This window comes from Grampus griseus (genome assembly GCF_964374135.1).
Source record: "Grampus griseus genome assembly, chromosome: 10".
In the NCBI taxonomy this organism is placed as follows: Eukaryota; Metazoa; Chordata; class Mammalia; order Artiodactyla; family Delphinidae; genus Grampus; species Grampus griseus.
In genome coordinates, this window is record NC_139004.1 from 18,066,740 (window position 1) to 18,084,575 (window position 17,836).

At 38.5% G+C, this 17,836-nt stretch overlaps 1 long non-coding RNA gene across 1 annotated transcript in view; it reads left to right on the forward strand.

Annotated features, from left to right (window-relative positions):
- LOC309828708 overlaps window positions 1–17,836 on the forward strand; it is a 114,798-nt gene that overhangs the window by 40,368 nt on the left and 56,594 nt on the right. The window contains exon 2 of the long non-coding RNA XR_014297347.1: window positions 10,689–10,727. This is a non-coding gene — a long non-coding RNA (uncharacterized lncRNA). The remainder of the gene's footprint in view (window positions 1–10,688; window positions 10,728–17,836) is intronic.

Here is a 17,836-nt window from a genome sequence, read left to right on the forward strand (position 1 = left end):
GCTACTTTCCTTCTGTCACCATTACAGGAATTTTCTTGCTCAGACACATTTCTGTTTTTATTAAGTAGATATTTATTGCTTCGTGGTTAAGAATACTTGGGTTTAAGACATTACTTCTCTAGATAATCTGTGCATGAGCTTTGGGAAAGTTATTTTTTCCTCTTTAAACCTATTTCTCCATCTGTAAAATATGGCTACAAGTATCACCCATTTTACGGTGATTAACGAAAAGAAAATTCATTCAAATTATTGAGCACATGTTGATATACAGAAAATATTTTTTTTTTCAAAAATATAAGCTGTAATTGTGATCTAAACTGGATTTTGAGAAAATGTGACAATAATTGTACTGGCAGAAATGAACTGGTTCTGTACTCAAATTGAGCTGAATCCAGTTCTATACCCAGTAGTAAGGCCATAAGCTCCTATAAAAGGAAGGAGATGAACAAGAGAAACTTTTAACTGCTCTCTATCCAAGGATCACAAATACCCTGTCTCTGTTATTTATATACAGTAAGAGGAATGTCATTGATTTACTCAGGATTGCTGACCGTTAATTTCATTTATAAATCAGACATAATATAATGTGCATATTTTTGAACTAAAAAGTCATATAAATGCTGCTCTTATACCTAATGTTTTCACTGCTCCTGACATAAACAAAATGAAAAGTAGAAAAGACTAGGATTTGTATTTTATCAAATTGCAATGCAAACCCATTGCATTACTCTGAGAGTAAAGTCATTCCTTTCGTAGTTCTTTGCTGACACATAGACACACACAAAGACCATTATGACACATACATTCTACATAGTATTTTCACTTATAATTTGGTTCATCAAATATTTCTGTAATATGCTCTGTAGTGCTTAATTGGGCTTTTTTTAAATTCAATAAAGACTTTATTTTTATTTATTTTTTACATCTTTATTGGAGTATAATTGCTTTACAATGGTGTGTTAGTTTCTGCTTTATAACAAAGTGAATCATTTATACATATACATATGTTCCCATATCTCTTCCCTCTTGCGTCTCCTTCCCTTCGACCCTCCCTATCCCACCCCTCCAGATGGTCACAAAGCACCGAGCTGATCTCCCTGTGCTATGCGGCTGCTTCCCACCAGCTATCTACCTTACGTTTGGTAGTGTATATATGTCCATGCCTCTCTCTTGCTTTGTCACAGGTTTTTCTCCTTCATCACTTTAAATATGTCCTGCCAGTCCCTTCTGGCTTGCAGAGTTTCTGCTGAAAGATCAGCTGTTAACCTTATGGGGATTCCCTTGTGTGTTATTTGTTTTTCCCTTGCTGCTTTTAATATGTTTTCTTTGTATTTAATTTTTGACAGTTTGATTAATATGTGTCTTGGCATATTTCTCCTTGGATTTATCCTGTATGGGACTCTCTATGCATCCTGGACTTGATTAACTATTTCCTTTCCCATATTAGGGAAGTTTTCAACTATAATCTCTTCAAATATTTTCTCAGTCCCTTTCTTTTTCTCTTCTTCTTCTGGAACCCCTATCATTCGAATGTTGGTGCGTTTAATGTTGTCCCAGAGGTCTCTGAGACTGTCCTCAGTTCTTTTCATTCTTTTTTCTTTATTCTGCTCTGCAGTAGTTATTTCCACTATTTTATCTTCCAGGTCACTTATCCGTTCTTCTGCCTCAGTTATTCTGCTATTGATCCCATCTAGAGTATTTTTAATTTCATTTATTGTGTTGTTCATCGTTGTTTGTTTCATCTTTATTTCTTCTAGGTCCTTGTTAAATGTTTCTTGCATTTTGTCTATTCTATTTCCAAGATTTTGGATCATCTTTACTGTCATTATTCTGAATTCTTTTTCAGGCAGACTGCCTATTTCCTCTGCATTCGTTAGGTCTGGTGGGGTTTTATCTTGCTCCTTCATCTGCTGTGTTTTTCTGTCTTCTCATTTTGCTTATCTTACTGTGTTTGGGGTCTCCTTTTTGCAGGCTGCAGGTTCATAGTTGCCGTGTTTTTGGTGTCTGTCCCCAGTGGCTAAGGTTGGTTCAGTGGGTTGTGTAGGCTTCCTGGTGGAGGGGACTAGTGCCTGTGTTCTGGTGGATGAGGCTGGATCTTGTCTTTCTGGTGGGCAGGTCCACGTTTGGTGGTGTGTTTTGGGGTGTCTGTGGACTTATTATGATTTTAGGCAGCCTCTCTGCTAATGGGTGGGGTTGTGTTCCTGTCTTGCTAGTTGTTTGGCATAGGGCGTCCAGCACTGTAGCTTGCTGGTCGTTGAGTGAAGCTGGGTCTTTGCATTGAGATGGAGATCTCTGGCAGATTTTCGCTGTTATGATATTATGTGGAGCTGGGAGGTCTCTTGTGGACCAGTGTCCTGAAGTTGGCTCTCCCACCTCAGAGGCACAGCACTGACTCCTGGCTGCAGTACCAAGAGCCTTTCATCCACACAGCTCCTCAATTTGGGATGATTCGTTATCTATTCATGTATTCCACAGATGCAGGGTACATGAAGTTGATTGTGGAGCTTTAATCCGCTGCTTCTGAGGCTGCTGGGAGAGATTTCCCTTTCTCTTCTTTGTTCTCACAGCTCCCGGGGCTCAGCTTTGGATTTGGCCCCGCCTCTGCGTGTAGGTTGCCAGAGGGCATCTGTTCTTCACTCAGACAGGACGGGGTTAAAGAAGCAGCTGCTTCCGGGACTCTGGCTCACTCAGGCCGGGGGGGAGAGGGAGGGGCACGGAGTGCGGGGCGGGCCTGCGGCGGCAGAGGCCGGCATGACGTTGCACCAGCGTGAGGCGCGGCGTGCGTTCTCCCGGGGAAGTTGTCCCGGGCTCCCGGGACCCTGGCCGTGCGGGCTGCACAGGCTCCCCGGAAGCGGGGTGTGGATAGTGACCTGTGCTCACACACAGGGTTCTTGGTGGCGGCAGCAGCAGCCTTAGCGTCTCATGCCCGTCTCTGGGGTCCGTGCTTTTAGCCGCGGCTCGCGCCCGTCTCTGGAGCTCCTTTAAGCAGCGCTCTTAATCCCCTCTCCTCGCGCACCAGGAAACAAAGAGGTAAGAAAAGGTCTCTTGCCTCTTCGGCAGGTCCAGACTTTTCCCAGGACTCCCTCACGGCTAGCCGTGGCGCACTAGCCTCCTTCAGGCTGTGTTCACACCACCAACCCCAGTTTTCTCCCGGCGCTCCAACCGAAGCCGAGCTCCCGGCCCCGCCCGCCCTAGCGGGTGAGGAGACAAGCCTCTCGGGCTGGTGAGTGCCGGTCGGCCCTGATCCTCTGTGCGGGAATCTTTCCGCTTTGCCCTCCGCACCCCTGTTGCTGCGCTCTCCTCCGCGGCTTCGAAGCTTTCCCCCTCCGCCACCCACAGTCTCCGCCCGCGAAGGGGCTTCCTAGTGTGTGGAAACCATTCCTCCTTCACAGCCCCTTCCCACTGGTGCCGGTCCCGTCCCTATCCTTTTGTCTCTGTTTATTCTTTTTTCTTTTGCCCTACCCAGGTACGTGGGTGGTTTCTTGCCTTTTGGGAGGTCTGAGGTCTTCTGCCAGCGTTCATAGGTGTTCTGTAGGAGTTGTTCTACGTGTAGATGTATTTCTGGTGTATCTGTGGGGAGGAAGGTGCTCTCTGTGTCTTACTCTTCCGCCATCTTCCCGGAAGCTCCCTTAATTGGACATTTTAAAGAAATAGATTATTTCAGGTTTACTTCATTTAGCCCTTGTTGTCATATATTGCTCAACTTAAAGCCAGAAAAAAAAAAAAACAGTTTTATGACAATATAAACAAAGAAACAAAAGAAGGATTGAAATCAGCGTGAAAGTTCAATACTTTCCTCCTAATTCTTTATGTGTGTCAACCACGAACGCCGTGGTTTCCTTTTGATGGCTCGTAGTTGAGTTATGTGCATACCGTAGAGGTCCATCTCCACGTAAATCTGACTGGCTATGAAGGGGAGACTCAGACCTCTGCTCTCAGAAAGCCAAAATATTGTTTTATGTTATCTAGTTCTAGAAATCAAATCCCACATATGAATTTTGACCACCATGGAATTCCATGACTTCTTAACCATGCTCTTCTTTTCCCTTTGAAAGCCTGGAGAATATTGTACAATTAAAGGAATGCGCTACCCGAAAAGACTTTTCTTTCAGCTTGATCTTCTACCCTGCCCCTGTGTATGTAATCTGTGCCCCTGACTCTCTAACTACTTTCTGGGATGCTGGGCAGAGAGAATGCCCAGAGTTTAGGGATTCTACCAAAGCCACTGAGGTCGCTTTATAAACAGACTGTGTTTAAACGAGGTTTTAAGAGCTCCTAGGAAATGTGAAACCCTCTGAGGTTCTGCCCAGGGAAAAGACACCCCCAACTCCCTATTCTCTCTTGCTCAATCCATGGAAAAAGATTCAATCAGACAAGCTGCTGGGTTTAAGGTTAATTTGAATTTCTTTTCCCACCTCTTTTCATTTTTTCCAAGCCAAACATTTCACTGGCTGCAATGCAAAAAGCATAGAAGTTTATCCTTACTTGCCCTAGAAACCCTGTTATTTTCATCTTAAATAACCACTCTCTGGCTTGGAGCTTTTAACCCGCTACCGAGTGAGGTTTCACTGGATTTGTTCTCCTCTGATTTGTCTCAATTTGTACCATTTTAATTTATAGATACACAAGCCAATGTGTTGAATTTTGCTTACCTACACATTACCAGCCATCATACTCTACCTATAAGATTTCTCCACAGCTAAAACCTCAATTTTCACCTACTCTGTAGCAGAAGTTCTCTAAAGATGGTTCTCTCAATTCTATTATCTTGCATTTTCTCTTTAACCTATTCTAACCAGGTCTTTGCACAAATTAATTAATACTCACTCATGTAAAAGTCACCAGTGACTTCCATCGTACAAAAACTAAAGGTCACAAATGTAAACTCTACACCTATGAAGCTTCTAGAAGAAACATAGGAGAAATCTTTTGTGAACTTGGGTTACTTAGGCAGACATTTCTTTGATATGACAGGAAAAGCCTAATTTGTGGGAAAAAAATGATCTTTTGGACTTTATCAAACTTAGAAACTTCTGCAATTTGAAAAGCACTATTAAGAGAATGAAAAGACAAGCCACCGACTAGGAGAAAATATTTGCAAAGCGTATATCTGATAAAAGTCTGGTATGCAGAATACATAAAGAGCATTCATAACTCAATAATAAGGAAGCAAACAACCTGTTTAAAAAATGGGCAGGGCTTCCCTGGTGGCGCACTGGTTGAGAGTCCACCTGCCGATGCAGAGGATGTGGGTTCGTGCCCCGGTACGGGAAGATCCCACATGGCGCGGAGTAGCTGGGCCCGTGAGCCTGTGCGTCTGGAGCCTGTGCCCCGCAACGGGAGAGGCCACAACAGTGAGAGGCCCGCGTACCGCAAAAAAAAAAAAAAAAGTAAAAACATGGGCAAATGATTTGAACAGATAGTTCACTGAAGAGGATAATAGGGACGGCAGATAAGTACCTGAAAAGGTGATCAGTATCATTAGTCATTAGAGAAATGAAAATTAAACCCACAATGATATATTACCTTTTAGAATAGCTAAAATGAAAAGAAAGAAAAAAAAAAAAAACTATGGAGCAAGTAGAACTCTCATATAATATATTGCTGGTAGGAATGAAAAATGGTTCAATGACTTTGGAAAATAGTTTAGATTTTTTTTTTAAAGAGATAAACATGCAATTACCATATGGCCCAGCATTCCGCTTCCTAAGTATTTACCAAAATGAAATAAAAACCTATGTTCACACACAAAAAAACTCTATGTGAATATTTATAGCAGATTTATTTGTAATCTCCAAGAACTGAAACCAACACTCAACAGGGGAATGGATAAACAAATTTTGGTTTATGCATACAATGGGATACTACTCAGCAGTCAATGAGTTGGAACCACTGATACATGTAATATGATGAATCTCAAATGTTTTATGCTAAATGAAAGCAGCCAGATTTAGAAAGCTACATACTGTATGATTCCATATATATGTCATACTTGCAAAAGTGGAGGGGCAGGAAACAGATCTGTAGCTGGGGATGTGGAAGGTGTTTGTTACAAAGAGGCACTGGGAATTTGGGGTTCTGATGAAAAGTTCTATGTCATGATTATGGTGGTAATAACAGAACTGCGTTTGTTTCTCAAGACTTACAGAAGTGTACACTAAAAAAGGATGACTTTTACTGTACTTATACCTTATTTTAAAAATAAGGAAAAAGGTCCATTGACAATTACTTCATAAACTTCTATAAAAACTGATTACCATTCAAAAATCAATACAGTGGTCAATTCTAAGTTCATTCCTTATCTGACCTCTCAGAGCATTTGACAAAGGTGATCACTTCCTTCCTTCATGAATTACTTTTTAAAACAAATTTTAGCTTCACAGATAACACACTTTTCTTGTGTTCCTTCTGTATCACTGGCTGCTCCTTCACAGTCTCATTTGGTGGCCTATCATTTTCTCACCTCATCTGTGACCACTGTCCCATTCAGTCACTCTGCTCCAGACACGCTGGTTTCCTTGTTCTTCTTCAAACCAGCCAAGTACCTTCCCTCCTCAGGGCCTTTGCACTTGCTAGTCCATTAACAGAGAACACAATTCTTTGCAAAATTTATTTTCTATTTTTAGCTTGCTATTCAGCTGATTCTGAAGGAGGCTTATCTTATCTAAAATAGCTGCCCCCCTCATACCCTGTCTTTCTATAATTCCTTTTATTGAATAATCTGTTATTATATAGCACTCACTTATCTGGAATTAGCTTTGTTTTCTGTCTCCCATCCATATGGGAGATATACTTCATGAGAGCAATGGCTTTACCTGTTTCCTTGCTGTACATCTGATGTGTAGGACAGGGCCCACATAGCAGAGTCTCAGTAAACACACACACACACACACACACACACACACACACATCTTCTATCCTTTACTACTTGCTATAAAATTCTCCCCGGCCCCTTCACTCACCCTGAAATAAATTACTAACATATTGAACCTTATGAAGTTGTGAAATTGTCACCATTTGATCATTTTGGAACTACAAAATGGTAACTTGGTATGGTTCAAAGTAGCACTATTGTATTAAACAAATTAAGCACATGAATGTACCAATGACACATTAATTAAAATAATATAGGCGTTAGATAGGAGAGGTCAAACGTCATGAACAGAATATTATTACATATAAATAAAACTTAGTACTGCCACTGTGATGCCTCTACTTTTCTGTGAAAGTTTGTAAGCCAGCAGAGAGTGACAGAGTACCTGCTTCCTGGGTGATAAGAAGAAAGGAATGGATTTCACACTGACAGCTTGTTAATCCATTACCTGGCAACCACAACATCGGAGACCAATCCCCATTTTCAAAAATCCATGTTCTCTCTTGAAGTCTTATTTAAGTAATATCTATGCAATCTACAAATGAAGCCAAACCAGAGGCATGTATAAAAAATCATAATGGCATTCACCGACAGATATTAGCTCTTTCTCTGCTAATCCAGAGAAAGGATTTTTTCATTTTTCTTTCCAGAACACCAGCTATTATTAAATTTAAGAAATGCCCCAAACTAATGTTTTTTCTTTCTTTCTAACAACTGAAATATGTAATACCATGGTATTTGCACATTACACTTAACTGCAAATAGTTATCGACAGCATAAATCTTACATTAGTATGCTAGCCTCAACGAGATCTATTTGTACTTCCAACCTTTAATATCGCAGATGGTTTAATACTGAATGATCTTTATTTTTCAGCTACTTTTATAAGTTTTCTTACTCAAAGTTTTTCCAGTAGTTTGGTAAGTTTAATAGATCTATTGATGTCTAAAACACATCAGCTAGAGACTTCATGTAGTTTATATTCACATTGTAGGTTTGTCAATTGAGCATAAGACTAGAAATTTTCTTCCTATTCCTTCTCTTATTTTCTTCCATAGGCTAATGTAATTTCTAAGCGTATGACTTTTTTGAGTATACTCAAAACATGATGTTTATGCTTTTGAAAAACATGTCAATAATCAAGTGTACTCTTCTGATAACTCCATTTATACACACAATCATTAAGCCATGCTGGCTCAGTCAGTGATACAAATGGTCCTTCTACTATGAAGATGTTTGCACATGTTCTTGGTTATTAATTATACACTGGATGAACAATGAATTATTAATAGCAAGAGAATCAATTCAGTTGAGTGATATTTTTGCCTGTGAAAGCAAGTCAGAGTTCTTTAAAAATATACAATAAATATCTAAAATTTCATCTCATATGACTTTTTACTAGACAGTTTTGAAAAATCCCAGCTAAATGAGTGGTTAGCTTAAAAATTTTACTATAAAGGCATTGATTAAAAATTCACAAGGGAAAAAGAAAAAAAATTCACAAGGGAATTACTATATAGCATATTTTTAAATTAATGTTAATAAATTTGAAGTTTGTAAAGTGAATCTGTTTATATTTCTGTAAAACATTTTTCTATGATAGCACATGTAGAATATATATGTACATATGTACTTGTGTGTATGCACATGCATTGGTTAGGAGGGAGAGAAGCAAATGGTAATAGCATGGTCTAAAAGCTCAATGTCCAATAATAAAGGACAAATAAGATGATTAAGTCTGTTGGGGGAAAAAGAACAATGCAAATGTAGTCACCTTATCTGTCTGTTAATTATTGGACATTGGAACATGTTTGACTAAATTTGCACATGTGTGTACTTGGGAGGAGTATGCATTTTAACTCACAATTTTATTTTCCTTATCTTTTCAAACTACATAGATTTTGTTGTACAAAGATGTTCAAAACAAAAGCAGGATAACTTAATAAAATAGATTTTAATAGAAATGTTCATAAAAGAAGGAAAGATAAAGAATTTAAAGTGCTTTTTGAGGCAACTAATAGATCTTTATAGCATATTCCAATTCCCATTTTGGGGGGAATCCCTACATGAAATAAAGACACTATATCATGTTCTCTATGTCTAATTATTATACACTCAGATTTTTGAATTTGGCAGATATTGCCTATTTTGCTGTAAAAGATGTCTCCCTTGATTCTTAAATCTGTTAAGGTTTGGTTCTATGCTAACAACAGTTCTCAATGCTGGCTGCATGTGAATATCTCCTGAGCAGCTTTTAAATAAAACTGATGTTTACAGTCCTCTACAGAGCCATTAAATCAGAATTTCTGAGGAGTGAGACTGGAGAAGCAGTATTTCTTAAGTATCCATATTAATTGAAGTAAAATACGCATACAGAAGAATGCAGTTACCGTAAATGTACCGCTTAAGGAATTATCATAAAATGAACACACCTGTGTTACCACCGCTCTGGTGAAGAGAGCATCACCAGAGTCCTAGAAACCCCACTCATGCTTCCTTCTAAGTAGGCATTAGTACTTTTTAAAAGTTCCTCAGCAGATTCTAATGTATATTCAAGGATGAGAACCACTCTATTAGCTGCTAATTGTTTTCTATACCAATGTCTTATTTTGATTGAGTTGTGAAGAGTGGGAAATAAATCGTTTTAAAATACATACGCTACGTTGATTACACAAACACGATCTTTTATCTTTAAAAGAACCATTTAGAATAGCTAGCATTACATCCTTTCCTACAAATGAGGAAGTAGAGGCTGAAACAGATGGTGTAATTTATGAAAGTGGTACCATTAAAGTGGGGCCACTGGAGTGTAAACCCCGGTCAGTGGTTAGTGGTTCCAAGTTCCAACAGAATCACAACAGACTTAGGTTTGAATACCAAACTCTCCCACTTCCTAATTGTGTAACCTGAGTCAACTGGTTCGGTTTTCTTATCAGTAAAATAGAGATCACATGTGATCTAACTCATCTAATTGCTGCAAGGATTATACGCAAATAACTTGTCATAGTGCCTTGTAAGGATTATCATGGCCTGTATTAGTTTTATGTGAGTCCAGCCCCAACTTTTCCCACTATCCCAAGCTGCTGCTTCTAAAAAGCCAAAAGTTAAGGAGTCCAAGCCCATGACTTCTGGCCAGATCCTTAATACTGTGATTATTTGACTTAATTTCCATGAGGAGAAGGTGATCATAATATATGCACTACAGTGTGTCCCCAAATCCTGAAAACATGGAGGAATCAGGACACTTATGACGGCTTTTTCAGATTCACAATTAGAACAATTGATTTAAATTTAGAAGGACTTCATCTGAAAAGGTGCCCATATATTGAAGAAAAACATATTAAAATATTCATTAGACATGAAACTGACATGCCGTTTTATAATAAATTTATCCTACATTTCTTCCCTTTTTTGGAATGAAGGTGATAGATGGATAGATAGATATCTAGTTAGCTAGATAGAAAGAAATATATATCTATATCATAGATAGGTAAGGAAATGAGGTTAGTTAAAACAAATGATGGGGATTTCCTCTCCTGGTCTCCTGAGACTGAGTTTAACAGCCCACTTAAGCTTTAGAAAGTCAAGAGATACTCTAGATGAGGGAAATAACATTACATCACTGTTCTCCTGCAGGTTTGCAAACAAAAGCTGGATACAGCAAATTATGTAAGTCTGAGCCAGATACCTTTGCCTAACCAAATTACAATGTTGGGGAATTCCCACTACAGTTCTGGGGTGTGCTTTGTGAATCAGCTACTTCCAAATTACCTCATTTGATTTACTCTCACTGCTAACCATGTCTCTCTTCTAGGAAAAAAGAAAAGAGAAAAAAGAGGAAGAAATGAGAGTGGTGAGTGATCGTATGTGATATATTCTTACCCCCTACTTTGTAATGTAATGTAATGTAATGATAACGATGAACAGCTTCCTTAAAAATTTCACCAGTTGGGCTTCCCAGGTGGCGCAGTGGTTGAGAGTCCGCCTGCCAATGCAGTAGAGACAGGTCGTGCCCCGGTCCGGGAGGATCCCACATGCCGTGGAGCGGCTGCGCCCGTGAGCCATGGCCGCCGAGCCTGCGCCTCCGGAGCCTGTGCTCCGTAACGGGAGAGGCCACAGCGGTGAGAGGCCCGCGTACCGCAAAAAAAAAAAAAAAAAAAAATTCACCAGTTACATCAGGCTTGTGCTCTAGGAATTTCATAATTAAAACAATATATTGATGGAGAGAGCTGTGGCTAGTGATCAGCAGAGCTGTTTTAGACCTGACTCTGACATTGAAAAGTCGGTCAAGCCCTTTAAGCTTTGGCTGCCTTATGTGTAAAATTTTTGTTACCTCAGTTTCCCCACGTGATTTGACTTTGGAAGGATGAAGACAAAAGCTGAGATGTCACAGGACTTTAATGTTGTTATTTGGGGTGTTGTTGTTTACTTGTTTGTCTTCAAAGCTTTAGGTTTATATCTATATTAAAGCAGGAATTTCCTAGACAAGGCAATCTGAGACTGGCCAGGTAATCACAAATTCACTGTAATATTTCAGTATCAGTACTTTTTTTTTTTTTTTTTTTTTTTTTTGCCGTACATGGGCCTCTCACTGTTGAGGCCTCTCCTGTTGCGGAGCACAGGCTCCGGATGCGCAAGCTCAAGTGGCCATGGCTCACGGGCCCAGCCGCTCCGCGGCATGTGGGATCTTCCTGGACCGGGGCATGAACCCGTGTCCCCTGCATCGGCAGGCGGACTGTGAACCACTGCGCCACCAGGGAAGCCCAGTATCAGTACATTTTAAGGGCGGTGATATCCAAAGAGCTTTCAGCAAGTTTCAACTCTGACTCGTTTTCCCTGAACTTACTCGCTTTTCCTGTGCTTAAATTTTTATTAGTTTAATCGATTAAATCTTAGGTTTAACATCAAGTATTTACTCTTAATATTATATATTATTAAATAATATTTGTTTAAATATAGATGAAAGTCTCAGGAGCAACTGAAAAAACTTTATCAAATACGAGTTCATGGGACTAATAAAAAGTTTCCATTTGAACCATTTTATCATATTTTCAGAACACAACTAAGTTGTACTAAACTATGACAGAATTCCTCTTGAGAGGAATTTATGTCAAGGATAACGATGGATGAAAAGAATAAGAACAGAGATCTAAAAGCTCTTTGGAAAGGATTGATTGGTTTTCAAATGTAAGCTGTTAGTATATAGTTGCTACTATTTGAGAAGTATAATTTGACTAATTCCAGGTAAAAATATGTAATAAATGATAAAGGTCTTAGCATTATAACAAAGTTTGCAATCAATTTAGTAAATATAATTTATTACAGTAACCCTTTTAGGCATAACTTAAGGTTTAACCTTGCTCTGTTTTGGTAGACTTAAGTTACTAGGGTATACATCCTCGAACTGAGTAAACTTTGTCAACTGAAAAAAATGCACAACGTAAAAGTTGAGAATTATGTTTTATTTGGTGGGCAAAACTGAGGACTTAAACCCGGGATGCAGCCTCTTAGATAGCTCTGAAGGGCTGCTACAAAGAGGTAAGGGAGAAGCCAGGATATATAGGCGTTTTTGCAACAAAGACCGGGTAGTCGGAACTTCAAGATTACTGGTAATGAAAGAAAACCAGATATCTCAAGTTAATGAATTTAGCACTTTTTGTTGTACGGGAAGATGCAAGAGTCTGGGCTCATTGAAAGCATTCATTTGATACGCACCTTAGCTATCTAGGGCCAGTATCTTGTGCTTTCCTATCCTGGGTCCCCTCAGGGTGCATCGTTGGGGGTGGCTACTGTGGCTTGATGGCTGCAACATCCTTTGTTTACTGATATGGCAGACAACATTGTTCATTCACAAGGTGAAGTTGATGGTGAGCCATTGAAAATCAGACGATTACACTATTCTTTGGAGTTACAAAATCTATCATCAGTCATACAAATCAGTGTTTACCAATGTTAGTTTCTCCTAATGTTAGTCTAAAGAAGGCTTTCTCAACTGTGGCGCTATTAACATTTGGGGCTAGATAATTATTTGTTGTAGAGAGTTGTCCTCTGCATTGTATGAGGTTTAGCAGCATCCCAAAACTCTACCAACTGGATAACACACCCATTTGTGGCAATTAAAAGTCGCCAGACATTGCCAAATATTCCCTCAGGGGTAAAATGACCTCACTCTTCTAATGTTTCATCCCTCCTCAATGATTTTGTGAGGGGATTTATATGACAAATCCTGCAACCATATAACTCTCGCTTAAAGGTTCACGTTTAATATTAACATCCTAAAGATTCTGAAAAGTCTTATTGCAATGAAACCAATTTACTTTTGTTTAATTTAACATTTCCCAAATATTTTGACTACAGAATCATCTGTATCTCAGTAATTGCGATTATAAATTTCTGTACTTTGTTACAAAACACACTGGAAAATCCTGGTGAAATTGAATGTCTACACAAGAACTTGATTCACTTAGAAGAAATCCTTAAAGCTCCAGAGTTCTTATTAAATGTGTGATGTATTTATATACCTTTAAGTTAAAAAAATCATCGTTTAAATAATAATAACAGCCACGACATCAACCATAGTAAACTAAGTTTTGATAGCACATAATGGTTTACAAAAGTACTTAGCAGGTGTGAAATAATAGAAAATGCATATATTGGTCTCTGCCCCTGGGTCTGAGAAAATGTGGGTCTGACGCTAACTCTAGGAAGATAGTGTCAGAATTGAATTGAACGATAGGACAACCGGCAGTCACAGAGAACTGCTTGATGTATGGAAAACCGACACATCCAGTGTCAGGAGTGAAGTGTGATAATAGTGTGAGGGTAGAAGAGAAACACACAGGAAATGTTTTTTCCTTCTACAGCAGGCATTTGTTATTTCCTTTTCAAGACACAGCTATTAGTATCATTCTTGTTTCACAAGTTAAGAAATAGTCTTAAGAATGTGGAGTGACTTGCCCAGGGTCTTACAACTTCAAGATGGAGAGGAGAAAATCAAACCATATTATCAGATTCCACACTTTTGGTTTCCTCCGCACTCATCATAGTATATACATTGTAGAGGTAGTAATTTCATCATATTGCTACCCCTCTCTCACTGGGTACCAGCCATGCAATTCAGTTGATTTCATATTCCCTTGCCTCATCTCCAAGGGTGAGTAGCTTCATCAAATCAGTTTGAACCCATCCCATATTCACAATGACTGGTTCAGTGCCTAAAATATGTAGAATATAGCATTTGAATGCTTCTTTTAGGAGTCCACAGTTAACCTAAGTTGGTTTTGTTAAAGAAGGGTCTAGGACTTTAGCAAAATTTAGGGGAAGGAAAGTTTTGTGGTTAGGTCGAGCAGATGGTCAGGTGAATAGATGTGAGGACTTAGACTGCTGGAGCTTTTTTTTTTGTTGCCATGTGGCAATCTCACCTGCATAGAAAGGCAACATTTGGAGGGCAGAACCAGAAATTCCAGAGTAAAGGATACAGAAACCCCATCCGAACTGCCTAAAGCCAGATCTACCATTGGATGTTTTCAGTCATCCAAGTCAACAGGTGTTTTGCCCACTTGTGTTTGGGTTTTCTGTCAGTAGCAATAGAAACGATTCTTAGTAATACACCTGAAATGGAAATAGTAATAAAGGGCATGTCATTTCAAAAATTATCAGTAGAAAAAAGATAATATTTGATCTAAAATTGTTTCATAAATTTAAAATCTTCATGTATTTATATTACAACTCCTAACTTAGATGGGTTTAAACTAGATTGCTGTTAATCACAAACTCTAAAACAGAATGAAAACAAATTCCAGGTGATATGGTTAGATGTGATTAGTATGATAAATCTGAAAAAATGCTACAGACAACCAGCTAACTGCCAAATGTTAAAAAAAAAAAAAAAAAAGTCTGGAGAGAATGGCATGGATGTAGCTTCTAAAAGGAGAAAAGTCAGAGTGAACAAAGAAGTTAGTATGTAATGCAGTGTAATGGTATTTAGGAAATTCATCTGAAGGAGTAAGAAAAATAAGATATCGGTTGCATTAGTTTTGACAACATAGATGAATGCTCCTGCTTAATTATTTAATTTACTGTGGAGAAGTTGGAATTGAGGAAAAGATTAAAATCAGTCCAGATATTTTTCTTCAAAAATAGATTCTTATAAGAATTGTTTCTCTTTCAATTCCATATCTAAGATTGAGTTCAGGCAAGAGAAATATTTCTTTATTATTTCTGCACCTAAAAATTATTCTAATTTGGCTAACTTTCTGTTCTTTGAAGTTCAGACACATTCATCATAGTGGATAACAAAGAATGCTTCTTTAAATATTGTCACATGCCAGTACCATTCAAAAAAATGCCCAAGGTGTCACCAACTGAATCCCAGATAAATTGCTGACTCTTATCCTGGAAAAGCTATGAAATAATAGCTACCAGTAGCTACTGTTTAGGACACTAGAAGTGAGTTGTTAACAATTCTGAACTCATCTTTATTGTATTAGGTTCTAGTTTTCATTTACAAGGGAAAAAAAAGGAAAAAAATAGTTTCTAGTAACAGGGAAGAGGATTATTGACATGGCCACTTTCTAAAGGAGTCTCAAAAAGAAAGGTATTTCTGGATGCACAATACATATAAAAACCACAACAGCAGTAAGTTGGGGATCTTTATTGTACACCCTGCTGTGCCAACACTATGACACAAATACTCTCCACAAGCCTACTTTTAATGTGCTATGAAAAAAATAGTTTCCTTACCCTTTACTTTGTAATTTTTTGCTACCTAATTGATCGACTTACTCATAGTTTCAGTTACCTCATAACTTTGGCAAAGTCCATCATGTCTTTCCAACTGATTTCTATAATATTTAACTTTTGTTCCTGCTGCTAAATGACTCATTCCCCTAGAATTTCCTAATTCAAGAGAATCTCACTGACTGAGCTCATCTTTTGTGAGTCAGGCCACATCACAGTTTCCTCATCAGGTTTTGGTTTGACTGCCCTTGAGTGTAGTTGGGGATGACAAGAAGGTGGAAAACTGTTCAGTAAGATTTTTGTGAGGCAGCTTATCCTGGTAAGGAATGTATCCATGGAGAACAAGGTACTTGTCTAATACAGTTGAGCTCTTGCTAAGCAGTAGAGCAAACTTCCTATATCCTCCCCAACACAACTGCAAAGTTGCCTCCACCTAACGCATTCCATCTATCACACACATTGTACATACACCCACATCTTGCAAATAGAATACTGTTAATCTTGTGTCAATTCCATTTCCTGCCTCTAGAGGCGATGTCAAAAGGTCCTATCAAAAATGGCTTAGTGATCTTGGAGTCTACTGGGTAATGGTCATGATCATTGATCTGAAGCTAGACTATGAATTCTGGTTGTGATATTTAATATCTGGGCAATTGTGTTAAACTCTTCGTTTCTCTGTCTCTTAATCTACAAAATGAGTATGCTTCTCACCTACCCTATAAGATTTGGGGGAGGATTAAGCGGATCAATATGTCTAAAGTGCTTCAGAGAGCACTTGGAACATGGGATGTTAGCTATTATTTTAAAAAGCACTATTGAAATACATTCAGTTTTTATTTGTCTCCTCTCTGCATCTGTAAATTGTATACTTAAATACCACTAAAACACTAATATAAAATAACAGTAAAAACCTAGAACTGTCATAACAGATAACTTTGATAAAGGAGAGAAATGAGAAGAAACCTTTACTTCTAAGGACCTGGAACTATGTACTGTTCATTTGTTCTGGTCCTGAACAAATATTTCATTTTCTAGGATGGTTCACTAACTTTGAAACATGTGGCTCCCAAGTTTGGCACTATAGGCCATTTATTTTTGGACGGTAAGACATTAACAAGCTGAGTAAATAAGAATGACACCCTCTATATTTTATGATCATCCTTTAGTATAATTTAAGTATTAGTGATAAATAGAGCATTCAATCTTATAATCACTTAGACATTTCCATAAATGCTCCAAAATTAGGTTGTGTGTGTGTGTGCGTGTGTGTGTGTGCGTGTGTGTGTGTGTGCTCAAAGAGAAAACACAATAGCATTCAATGGTTACAGCTTATTCATGTCGACATGGTAAGGCCTGTTGGTTTGCCCCAACTGATGTGACGTCAGATAACTACACTTTTCATTAAAGTAAGAACAATATAGAAGAATGCACAACACTTGCTTATAGGTCTCCTATGGATACAAATGCAATTATTAGAAGGTCAACTTGACCACAGATATCATTCCTACTGGTTTCCTGAGAAGTAAAACCTACATGCAAAGGTAACAGCACCTTGGCTTCTTTTCTCTGCCCCATCTGATACTAAATGTTGCCAAGATTCACGAAGGTTCTAAGGGTTCACGTACGATGCAACCATTTGACTTCACTGATAGTTTCATGAAGCATTGAAGGCCCAGACAGAAAGCAGTTGGCTTACCGCTCTCCCCATGCCCCACAAAAGGGCATTTTTATTTCTATTACATTCCATATCTTTGGACTGTCCTTCACCAGAATTAAGAATTTATTCTTTTAAGCTATGGTAGTGTCAGGGATGGATGGAAGCAAAGATACAAAAAACACCTGGATTATATTCTACACATCTGATGCTCAAGTATACCCAAACAAGACTTAGATTTTCCCCATTCCTTTTTTACTGTATGTCTCAATAAAGATGCCAAGTGTAAAAACAAAGGCACCTCTAGTGCATTAAAGGCATTAAATAGTCATCCAATGCTAATCCTTCCTTTTTGACTACTGATCAAAACTATTTTATAGGAAAATGATAAAGATATCCACCATACTTGTTAATAAAAATTCACCAACATGAAATAGATTGAGGAGCAGAAAATTAAAGCTGGACCCACTCAGTCTGTACTGAGAATACCTGACATGAGAATACAGTCTCAGTGACCTTTTCACTATCTCTGCTGAATTGACTTCGAATGGTTCCTTTCATCCCCATGT